Consider the following 13,341-nt stretch of genomic DNA (forward strand, 5'->3'; position numbering starts at 1 on the left):
ATAAAGCATACGTGATGCTGTATAATCAATATAGTATAATACTTATTATAGTTACCAGTAAGACGTCCTGATGGCGAGCAGTGACCTCGGCCCAAAAGAGGTTGTTTTCGGGCCAGGTATAGGGCGTAAAATGTGTGCTATTTAGTAAAGCCAGGCGGGGCCTCGGGCCAGCCCAGTTAGGGCCGGGCCTGTTGAGAACTCTAGTTTTCACCGGCTGCCGGGCTCGGCTGCGCTAATAACTTTGGGGCAGGCCCATCTAGAGTTTGAATGGGCAGGTCAAAAGGGAGACATCGAAGAGGAAGGACGGGTGGGGAGGGATGAACATATAGAATGTCAGAACAGGTCAGCTCCATCCATATATGGAGATCTATTCGAGGTTTGAGGTCAGAAGTAGAGTTGCTGGCTGGCTCCATATATTCAGATCTAGGTGATGATCCAGTCTTCTCCATGTATGGCTATCCAGGGTTTGATGAGGTCAGTGTCGTGATCTTCATAATGGAGATGGCCGTATATTGAGTGTGTCACGAGGCGTGACGTGTCACAAGGCTGACGGACTGACGGACTGACTGACCGACAGGTTTTGCAGGTTTTCATATTAGTAATCAATAATAAGATGCCCACTGATAATGCACAGCATACACAACTGGTATTGTGTATGCTGTGCATTCTCAGTGGGCATCTTTCCCAACAGACTATGGCCTATAGTAGTAGAAACCATAATTATGCAGATTATATTACATTTTAAATAGTTTATAATACATTATGGACCTACATTGGCGTTTTTAAGTGTGCTCTTCTATTAATGATTACCTCTGATTAACTGAGAGGACTGAAAGGAGGAACATTTTTGTCAGCCGAACCGTTACACGTAAGAAGAGGAAATGAACATTTTGAAATCTTATCACTTTAACAGTGTGACTGACTCAAAGTCAAACAAATGACCGCATGAAAGTAAACAGTAGTGGCCACATTCTAGATTCAAATCCTTGAACTGACATTTCAAAAAGGAAACAAATGATATAGAACAGTGTTTCCCAAATGGGGTAGTGGACTCATTTTCATGGGTTGTGTGGAAATATTTCTTTATTTTTTGTTTCCTATACATTTTGTTTTTAATTATTATTTTTTTAAGAAGTTCAGTCAGACAACTCACGAATAGATTTAACCAATATTTATTATAGAATGAGAATACAAGTGTGCATATATGATATTAGACTTGGCGTTCGGCTCTGCTGCATTTTCTCCCTGCTCGGCACGATTAAACATCATCGTAAAACATTAAGAGCAGGGAGATAGATATACAATAAAACCCCCATGGGGAGCATAAATAACAGAGCCCACCGGTGGTGCTGGGAGCAAACATCACATAACAACCAAGGACTGTCTAAAGAGGACGAGACGCGAAGACCGTACGGGCGACGCCATGTTGCTCCATGGAAGGAAAGAAACATGCGCTGTTGAGACCAAGGAAGCTGAACGCGGAAGTGTTGGCTGCATATAGCCCATTGCGTATGTTTCTTTCCTTCCATGGAGCACCATGGAGCAACATGGTGTCGCCCGTACGGTCTTCGCGTCTCGTCCTCTTTAGACAGTCCTTGATAACAACCAGGAACCATATGCAGAGGAAGGCAGGAAGAGCATGCAGACTGGTGAGCTTAAGTAGCCCGCCCAATTGGTCAGCTGACTGCCACATCAGCGAATGACGTGTGGGACTTTCACACGCTTATACACCCACATAGTAATGCAGCATGTTAACCCCTTGAGTATAGTATGCGCCTTTGCGCATGGCATGAACCCCCTCGAGTATGTCTGCCTGAACTAACTCCGCAGGCTACGTATCATTAGTGAAAATAGGGGCCATGGTGGCAATGTCGGTTGCGCTGTCGCCTCACAGCTAGAATGCCCCGGTTAGATTACTGCCGGGGACACTGTGGGTGCTGGGGGCGTGTGCTCTCCTCTGCGTCATCAGTGCCCATACCCTATAGGTGAGGTTGGTGAAAGGGCCTTGTTGATCTGCTATTTTCACTAGTTTGGGTCCCAAGGAGACGTAAAATGTATCTTTTTAGTCTCGAGCTAAAAGGTTTGGTAACAACTTCTAGAGGATAATCTAGTTATCCAATCAAGAAACACCAAAATAAGTGATAAGTGAATAGGGTCCTATAGGAGATCATATATGTCGCAACTGGTCAAAATCGCCAATGGTAATGGTTTGAATGCTTCCTAACATTTATTTATTTATTTATTTATTTATTTATTTATTTATTTATTTATTTATTTATTTATTTATTTATTTATTTATTTATTTATTTATTTATTTATAGCTACCGTATATGGGTTCTTAATCAGAAAGGATCATAACTGTTTATCTCAAGAGTATTTGATGGTTCTCACCATCACCAGGAGAATTCCGTTAAATACTTGCAGAGGCACTATAGCAATAGCAGTATATTTTGAGGTTGAAGGCACTGTATTCGTGGCCCAGCTACTTTGGCTGAGAATGCAGCCTGTTTATTAAGCACAACAGAGCTGCAGTTCAGAAGCATACCAACAGATGGCAGGCTTGACTGCTAAATGCCAAGTGTGTGTGTACATGTGCGTGACTGCGTGCGTGTGTTTGTGGTTGGAGGGGATGGCAGGGAGTTGGAGGCAACTGATGACAACATAGACAAGAGCCCCTCACGCCTCAGTCCTCGCCCTCCTCATCTTTCTCGGCAGCCTATGAAAAATAGGCCAGACATTTAGCATGACTTCACACTGTCCCTACAGCCACAGAACGTACCACTTTCAAAAAGCAGAGATGGGTGCGCTGATGCCAAAATAAGAATCAGAATATGCAACCGCAAGCAGTGGCATGAGATGGGTTCTGACCCTGCAGAGAGAGGGAAAAAAGGTCATTCGTTCCCATACAGCCTTCCACAGCCTCGCAAAATACAAATACAGTGACACTGATCTATCATCTTACATTGGCATCAAGTGCACGTGTAAAACTTCACAGGGATTGGTGTTGCTGTCCACAGGAAGCGAAAACAACATGGGCAAGCAGTGATCACAGTCATCTCCCATACTATTGAAGGTGTCCTGCTGACCATGCACATCAACCCTGCATGGCATCCCTATTCTGGGGCGAACATTAGGCAAAAATGTGCAGATCTGCAAGCTCACAACGTGATGCAATGCAGTGCATTGTGAGCTTATAGATCTGCTGTTTTCAGCGAAGAGATGTGGTGTGAAGTGAGGGGCGCTAATATATTAAAGTCTAACTCATGTTGATTAGGTGATGTAATGGTGATGTAAAACAAACGGTGCCAACACAAACGTTAAACGCCATTAACTATAAAGAGACAATATGACGTAATGAGTTACAAAATGACGTAAGTTTTCCCTTCATTGTCAATGGCGTTTATTGAACAAACATAGAACTAAAGACAAACATTAAACTCGTATATAGGAGGGGCTAGCGCCCCTCAAAAATAGTGGACCTGGGGGACCCCGGCCAATGAATATACTGTATGTATGTGGTTTACATGGTTAAACAGAGCACATTTAAATCAGCAAATGAAAAAGAGGTGAAACTAAATTATAGAATTGTCAGAGCCTCAGTCACAATTGCACAGAAGGTGCTGGACGCAGAGTAGGGGTGCGTGCAACTAACTAATCGATTTAACCGACTATAAAAAAGTGATAATCAATAATTTAATCAAATAATTGATTAATCATCTATCCCTATTTTGGCGAACTCGTATGTCCCCTCAGCTGTGTGAATTCTACCAAACCATTTACAAGCACTGTTTGGAATCCATGTTTGATACGTTGAGCTCTTTCTGCACCCTGGCATTTGTCATTTGCCTGAGTTTATCCAACCGAGGACAGGCATACCAGCCCAAGCCTTGACAATGGTTCCTGGCCGTCCCTGAGGTTGGATAAGAAGGCAGCAGTGGTTTTCAACCAGTGGTCCGGGGACCACCAGTGGGCCTTGAGGGGGTTCCAGGTGGTCCCCAGCTAAATGATGGAGAGTTGGTAATCAAAGGGACCCTTATAGATCATTTTACGCTCTCAACAGTTAAATTATTGTTAAACATCTGCATTACTTAATTTTAAGAAATCTACATAATTAGGCGAATATGGAAGAATTGTTATTTTGATCAACGTTTGCCTGTTATCTCTCCTAATGGTACAACATCAATACAGCATGGAATTTTGGACAAAGTCTTATCCAACGACAACAACATATTCTTGGGTCTGAGAGGCTAAATCTCAACAAATGGTGGTCCGTGGCTCAAACGGTGAATAAATAGTGGGCCTTGACATGAAAAGGGTTGAAAACCACTGAGAAGGGCAATGACACCTGCAGGGTGATAGTTTGTTTCACCCATTGCCTTATTCATTCACAAAAATGACAAAAATAGACAAAAATAGAATCTGATCAACATGCAAGTTAAAAGATTAATATTACTGTCAGCAAGGAACTCCCTAATGAAATGCTATAGTGATAGTCCATAGTTAGTTCCACTGCGATTTTCCAACAGCCTGGAAAGAGTTGGCTCAGAACATGGAAGTTGCTCCCCTATTGGTACTAGTTAAAGCCTTTCTGTGAACTGGCAAAGTACACTGTTTTTCACTTTGTGTTTAGTTCCTTTGCACCCAGAAAAACTCCTGTCTCCTCATCCATGAATTCAAACGACACTCCCAGATTGTCGTCCAAGCAGAGAGATGGCTTGCACTGGCAGTTCAATGTGCAGTGGAACTTTAGCTGTGGCATATAACTGTTTGTGTTTAATGTGCAGTGGAACTTTAGCTGTGGCATATAACTGTTTGTGTTTAATGTGCAGTGGAACTTTAGCTGTGGCATATAACTGTTTGTGTTTGGGGAGATAGGGCATATAACTGTTTGTGTTTGGGGAGATAGGGCATATAACTGTTTGTGTTTGGGGAGATAGGGCATATAACTGTTTGTGTTTGGGGAGATAGGGCATATAACTGTTTGTGTTTGGGGAGATAGGGCATATAACTGTTTGTGTTTGGGGAGATAGGGCATATAACTGTTTGTGTTTGGGGAGATAGGGCATATAACTGTTTGTGTTTGGGGAGATAGGGCATATAACTGTTTGTGTTTGGGGAGATAGGGCATATAACTGTTTGTGTTTGGGGAGATAGGGCATATAACTGTTTGTGTTTGGGGAGATAGGGCATATAACTGTTTGTGTTTGGGGAGATAGGGCATATAACTGTTTGTGTTTGGGGAGATAGGGCATATAACTGTTTGTGTTTGGGGAGATAGGGCATATAACTGTTTGTGTTTGGGGAGATAGGGCATATAACTGTTTGTGTTTGGGGAGATAGGGCATATAACTGTTTGTGTTTGGGGAGATAGGGCATATAACTGTTTGTGTTTGGGGAGATAGGGCATACAACTGTTTGTGTTTGGGGAGATAGGGCATATAACTGTTTGTGTTTGGGGAGATAGGGCATATAACTGTTTGTGTTTGGGGAGATAGGTCATATAACTGTTTGTGTTTGGGGAGATAGGGCATACAACTGTTTGTGTTTGGGGAGATAGGGCATACAACTGTTTGTGTTTGGGGAGATAGGGCATACAACTGTTTGTGTTTGGGGAGATAGGGCATACAACTGTTTGTGTTTGGGGAGATAGGTCATATAACTGTTTGTGTTTGGGGAGATAGGGCATATAACTGTTTGTGTTTGGGGAGATAGGGCATACAACTGTTTGTGTTTGGGGAGATAGGGCATATAACTGTTTGTGTTTGGGGAGATAGGGCAGCTGACCAATAAGCACAAGTCCTTTTATTACTTCCCTCAGCCAGGGCAAATAAAGGCTGGGTATGTTAAATTAAATTAGGCTATTGTAACATGTCTGTTGCATCCGGCATACTTTTTTACAATAACCTTTGCCCTCTGACCTCCATTTGTCACACCGTGGATATGTTTTACTAGTTCTGAGAGGTTAAGCCCGATTTATACTTTGTTGTACGATAGTGTCGTTATCCGAAAATATCCGGTCTACGGCTATTTCGTTGCATAAATGAAGCATTGGAATGGGGGTGGTGAGATGGGACGATGGGGGATGTAGTGGTTCAGAATGGGGGTGGTGAGATGGGACGATGGGGGATGTATAGTGGTTCGGCAATGGTGGTGGTGAGATGGGACGATGGGGGATGTAGTGGTTCAGAATGGGGGTGGTGAGATGGGACGATGGGGGATGTAGTGGTTCAGAATGGGGGTGGTGAGATGGGACGATGGGGGATGTAGTGGTTCGGCAATGGTCACATTGTATAAAAGAGCTTTGTGTTAATATTTTATCAGACACATTATGTTTCCACTCCTCTTCATCTCTCTCTCTCTCTCTCTCTCTCTCTCTCTCACACACACACACACACACACACACACACACACACACACACACACACACACACACACACACACACACACACACACACACACACACACACACACACACACACACACACACGAGAAGAACCCCTTGAAAATAGAACTTACATACTTGCAAAATGGCCTACCTGAAGAGGAAAGCAATGACACTGAAACACTGGTTATGTTTTATGTGAGTACAACATAGTTGTCGCAAGATACTCTCATGAGCCCTGAAGATGAACCCCTGTAGAAGACTTTCAAAGGCATCAAGTTCATAAAAGTTACAATTAAATGCAGGTTTTAGGCTAATAATACCTAAAGTAATACTGTAAAGACCTAATATCTCCTGTTACTTGATTATTGACAAACATTGCTATAGGAAGGGTCTCTTGGGACCCAAACTTACATAATACATAATTAATTAACCACACTATTAAGTCCAGACTATAAGTCCTATTTCAAAAACTATATTTGCAAATTAAAGATTTATTTTTACGTTCTAAATTTCAATACGGCAATGCATTGATAAATGTACTTTGTAATTTGTACTTTTGAATAGTTGAGTAAGTATATAACCCTATAAATAGTGAAAATAGCTAATCTACAAGCTCACTGATCACAACATGTCACGATGCATTGTGAGCTTGGAGAGCTGCTACATTATTGTCAATACATTTCTCATAATAATGAAATGCCCAAAAAAGGGAGACCAGGTTGAAAGTGCATGGTTAAATGATCTGTTTGAATAGTGGCATAGTTCCTACTGGCCAGTGTATTGATCTGGAGTGTATTGCCATGTTTAATTATGAATTGTTTAAATTTATATTCCAACAATTTTTAGCTCACATTAAACAAATCTGATTGTGTTCATAAAGAGTGCAGAGCCGTAGTTGGCTTTCAGTTCAGGCAGTTGGAAAAAGAAAGAAACCCTCTGTGGCAGAAAGTACACAAAACGAAAAGAATAACAAGCCAGGAAGCTAAACCAACTAATGCTTTTTGACCAATTTCTTATTTATTTATTCTCCATAGAGGAGCAGCCATCAATTTCTGACCCATGTTAATGCACCCTTTCAATATTTGATGGTTTTATATGGAGTGCTGACAATGGAACAGCCAAGCTACTTCACTAGCACTGCGTCCATCTTCTTCTTAACAGAACTATGCACTCCAATCCAGTGAGTGCCTTCCAATGGAAAGACACAGGGAACAGCAGTGATGGAAGCCCCTGCCAAGAGGCGTGTATGTCAGTGTTTAGTCTTATTTGACTAAACACAACAGTTCAAAGATGTCCCACAGTACGGAAATGATAGCGAAACTGAACATTTTGAACCAATACCTGACTTTTTGACTTTTTAAATTTATGGTGTAGCAACGAATTGACACAAACAAATTCCAATATATTTCTTTTATGATAAGTATTATTTTGTTAATTGGCTGTACTGGCATGATATTGATTTGAAGTCATATCGCCCAGCCCTACATCAACCTAAACCTTTCTTTTAAGAAGTTGAAGGTCTGTTGTGATCTCAAACTATGGTTGAAATCAAATCAACTGTGTTCACATGTATAGCTTCTGACTGGTTATTAGAATGATTATGTTTACTTTTGTATTAGAGATTATGTCATGGATTTTGTAATTGTGCTGTAAATATTATTAGAATGTATAATCTTTTGTACTTGATTGGGTGTTTTTTAAACTATAGTGTCCCTGTAGTTTTTAGAAAAGTCTCCTGTGGACAAGTGGTGAAAATTAGCACATGTGCTAACACACTGTAAATGATGCATCTACTAATTGTACAACTGTGCAATGAGCAATGTGATTGTTATGTCCATATCAAATAAATAAACATAAACATAAACATAAACAGCTGTAATGAATACTTTGATACCTTTAGATTACATGACTTAAAAGTACTGGACAGGTTCATTATATAGGCCTACTTCAATCATCTTGAGGTCAATACACTCATTAGCATAGCCAAGAGTGGTGGAGCCTGTATACCTGCAGCGATTGAGAGCAAAATGAACTGAAATCAATGTTTTACTCATTAGGATAATACATTCTATGCATCATGTTGGCTCTATACATGGGGTAAATAGGGAGAGATTTATTACTGAATCAGTGCATGTTATGCCTAATTTATGGGCCACCATATGACTGTGCCACCTACAGAAAATAGCCGATCCACAAGCTCACAACACGTTATGGCGACACGTTGTGAGCTTGTGGATTGTCAATTTGTGGCGAGTGTCCCGTAGTATGAAATATAAATTGGGCTTTAGAGTTACTACCAAGGGGTTGGGTCTTGCGTGGGGTGCAGGCATAGGCCATGCAACGATACACACCACAGCTACTGACTGCCATCTACTATACCAATAATCTGCTCCAACACTCAGTCATCTATTGCAGTGGTTCCCAAATGTTTTAGCTTGAGACCCAAAAGAGAAATGTGATGTCTCGCTGGGACCCACATCCCATATAGTGAAAATAGCTGATCTACAAGCTCACAATGCATCTTATCGCAACATTTTTTACAATTAGGACATTTCTTAGATTTTTGGTTTTATTAGCCTATTGAAAATCTTTTGAAATAATAAAATAATATAATAACAAATAAAATAAAAAGGAAACCAAATAAGGGCATATTTACTCGCTACCCTGGTCCGCAGCTTAAATATAGCTCTCGGTCCACTGTTTGGGAAACACCGTTTTAGTGGGAAGGAAGGCATGCAGGCATGTCACATCATTTATGAAAGCACTTAACTGTATGAATGCAAACATTTGTACCATAGCTGGCCCCAGTGGGAAACAGTCCTCCATCTCTGGCAGTGCTGGCACCTGTTGAGCTACACTGGTTTCTGAGCTACAAGACTCGGAGTAGGTGAGGCATACTGTATGAAAGGAAGATGCTTAAAGGACCATGCGGGTGGTCCATTTACTACCACTCAAGACGCACGTGACATTTACTGCAGAGTTGTGCAGACCACTTACCATGGTTTACTTTCTTTAGGTCTTTGAGGAAGCCATGGTATTCTTCATTCATTTCAGTAGCTTGCAATATGAGAAACACCTTGCGGAGAATTGTAACTTCCTTGAGCCGTGTAACACATCATTATTATTTTTTCAACATTGTTATCGTTGCATTTCAATGCATTTTAAAATACAATCGTCTGACTCTTGCTAGAGAAATCTATAGTAGGAACTATGCCACTAATCAAACATATCATTAACCACTTTCAACCTCCTTATATGCTAGAGAAAATATTATTTTGATTCATTCCAACATCCATTACTATACATTTTTGTTAAAGGAGCATTCGATTTGGAAAAAAACCCTGGTCCGCCCCGGTAACAAGATGTACACATGCACACACTCTACAGTGGGGGGACGTGCAACAGGCCAACAGCACATGCACCAAGGCCCGCCCCCACTCGATCATGATTGGAGGAAGGCCCCTCCTATCCTGATTGGATGAAGGCTGGACCCCCTAGCCAAAAACGAAACCTTTTAAAGGTTAACCCAGGGGTTAACTGGGGACAGGGAGGAACTCCTTATATGGTCAGCACACTCTACAGTAGGGAGGATTATGAAAAACAAAAGAGAAAAATTCTTGAAATCACTGAATAGTCTATACCTTTAAGCCAGAGTAACACTGACTATTGTTCAGGACACATAGTCTACGTTCAGTAGGGTGTTTTATTTTTATTTATTTTGTATCCTTTATTTACCCAGGGTAGTAGCTGAGCACAAGTGCTCATTTTCAGCAACGCCCTGCACATAGAAACACACACACACACACACAGACACACATTAAAACCTGGGAGCTGACCAGTACAACCACAGTCTGTTGGCCACTAAGCAGCTCCAGGGGGAGCAGTTGGGGGTTCAGTGCCTTGCTCAAGGGCACTACAGCGGTGTTGGGTGAGTGATGACAATCACTTCCCCACCCAGATTTGTCCTGCCCGTCCAGGGAATCGAACCGGCTACCTTTCGGCAACAAGGGCGCTCCTCTAACTCTTAGGCCACCGCTGCCCCAAATATTTTGTTTAATGACTTCTGACAATTCAAATGTAAACAATCTTACGATAACCTCACTCTCTAAAACGTAAGAAATTAATGGCAAATCTGTCTGTTCATGTACGATATACAGTATGGCCAAAGTTGTGAATAGATGATGATGTGTTTAGACGTGTGCTGTGGCTGAACAGCAATACTGGAAAGCGTGTATGCCCCGGTCAAGCTGAAGATTGGTATTCAAGAGTTTAGGTGTTAGGCAATAGGGTTCTGTCAGCAGGGTCAGCTGACCGTTTAGCTTTAGATCATCACACAATACGTTTCTTAACCGCTGAGTGGACCGTTTCAAGCCAGAAGGGTTGTCATCCCATTAATCTTCCATTGTCAGTACAATGCAGTTTCTGAACTGCTGAGCTGGCCGTTTAAGCCTATCCAGGATAACCCGTCCCATTACCCTCGATCTTGCTATATTTGGTGTTCAGTGTGCAAATTATTGGTTGAGATATATACACTCTGACTTTAAAGTGTAGGCGCAGCGCCAGTATCGAGCACTGGATCCTTATTGGAGCTGAGACCAAGTATCAAGCTAAACACAATTTTGCATTTCCAGAAGACCCATTCAGGCTGCCTGGATCCTTTTTTCTTTTCTTTTTCACCCAAAGGTCCAAAGCTTCAGGACACCAGTCAAAAACATTTTCTAATACATTTGATTAAAGTTTATATTTGAGAACATTTAACTTTAAAACAATGTATTTTTCCCCTGGCTTTAGTTTTTAGTGGCAATCACGCCTAGTAGGTGCTGCTGGTTGGTCAGTTGATCTCTCTGTCCAAAACTTCAAAAAGGTGCAAACCCAGAACTGGTCACATCTCAGAGTCATCACAGATTATGTGCTTGTGTTCTCTGGAGTGTGGGGCTTATGTCAGAAGTTTCTGAAATAAAGCCTTGGCTTTCAGAATGTTGTTCACAAATAATATTCACATAATTAGAAAGCAAGCAGATTCAGTGAACTCTTCACTATTTCAGTACAGCAACAATTCCAACAGATGACGTAAGCTTAAATTGAACTTTTGATATCTGTACATGTTCTGGTATTTGGTAATGTATAGAATTCATAGTAGAGTTTGATATACCTTGCCCCTGGGGCAAATATTACACTTGTCAGCAGGAGTCACTTTGCGTCTTTCTTTATTCAAGAAATAAGGTAGGAAAGGAGGTATATTTTCATAAACGCGCAATGTTTTGTAATCAAATTAAAAGAAAAGACACGCTTGTTTGTACTTACATTTTCGTTGGACCGTTCTCATATCCAACAGTTCTTATCAAAAGCAAAATGCTACCTAGAGGCGAGACTCTCTGACAATGTGGAATTGTAATGGGAAATACCTGACTAGATCTTATTCGTTCGCAACATAGGATACTATTTACCTTTTGGGGACTAATAATGTAAAACATTTAAAAAATGGTTTAAATGAAACAGTGTGGTTGGTATATTAGTCCACAAAAGGCAAATGAAAAGACATCAGCATTCTTTACTGTATAAGCCTTTATTTTGTAAAAAGTCTGTTGTTTGAATGATAACCCTTTTTATACCACATACTTGAACACCTTGTTTGTAAAAAAGAAAAAAGAAAGAAAAGAAAAACAATTTTTTTGTTTGTTCAAACACCAAAAAAAGCTGATTGACACTATAACATTAATTTGCACCGACAAAAAAAAATACAACTTCATACTACACAAATGTTGATTTCATGAGTACTGATGATACTCCAAATGAAATCAAACAGCTTATTAAACAACTGAATCAAATAAGCGCCCGATGTGAACAAAACAATTACAGTACAAGGAAGCCAAATGCATGTTTCTTCCAGTGCCTGTACAGTATGTCAGATGGATTACATTTTCTTCTCATGATAAAACTACAACAGTAATAATAAGAACAATTCGTAACAAATGCAACAAATACATCAAATTAGAAATGAACATATAAATGAAAAAAGTAACTTAATAATTAATTTTGGCAAAAATAAAATGCGTTAACTTGTTACTCTTGTTTTTTTCTACACTATTCTTTTGCCAATTCCTTAAATATCAAATAATATTCTTATCGATTGGTTTAGCGAGCATTATTCTCCCTGTTTGAAGGCTCATTAAGAGGGAGGTATACTGTATATTGTACCCATGTACAGGAAACTGGGAATCAGCACAGCTTTTCACAGTTATCGTGTGGTATTCGACAACAGACCCTAACCACCCTAACCAGAGGCAACTTATTAAAGAGTAAAATGCAGGGAACCCCCAGATCAATGTGCACTGCTATCTAATGGCTTACGTTCAGATGCTACTGGTGAAATGCCCTATTTATACGTCGTCATACAAAAGTAGCCAATCTACAAGCTTACAATGTGTCATATCGCTATCCACTGCAAGCTTTTAAAGCTGTTGTTTTCATCAGAATTCATCATTCATCATAATTTATCATGTGACATGGTCGTATGACGGAGCATAAAGTAAGCAGGATCATCCTTTACATCTTTTTTCTTTTTCTTTTTTTGTAGTTGAAGGGCAACTGATGTTGATGCTTTATGCTGAACCTGATAACTCTACAGCATGCACTTGGTAGTTGGTGCATCTATTCCAAATTCCGTGATTTACTGTAACTACATTTCCCCCTCCTAAACGTACAGATTTATTTATTTTTACTTATTGAACTCGACTGTAAAACAAGTGCAATTTGAGCATGTAAACACTGGAACTTTCTTGATCATAGCTGTGGTGATGAAACTGGATGAAAGTTTGTGGAATAGAAAAATAGGAAAATAAACCTTTTGAAACTTAGGTCATGCAAAACAAAACCTACAAGATATGTACAAAATACCAGAAATGCTGACAACGAAGTGCTTCCCAACAGTGAAGGAGACTGTGAGCTCTGTCCTG

The sequence above is a fragment of the Electrona antarctica genome (genome assembly GCF_951216825.1).
Source record: "Electrona antarctica genome assembly, chromosome: 8".
Taxonomy (NCBI): domain Eukaryota; kingdom Metazoa; phylum Chordata; class Actinopteri; order Myctophiformes; family Myctophidae; genus Electrona; species Electrona antarctica.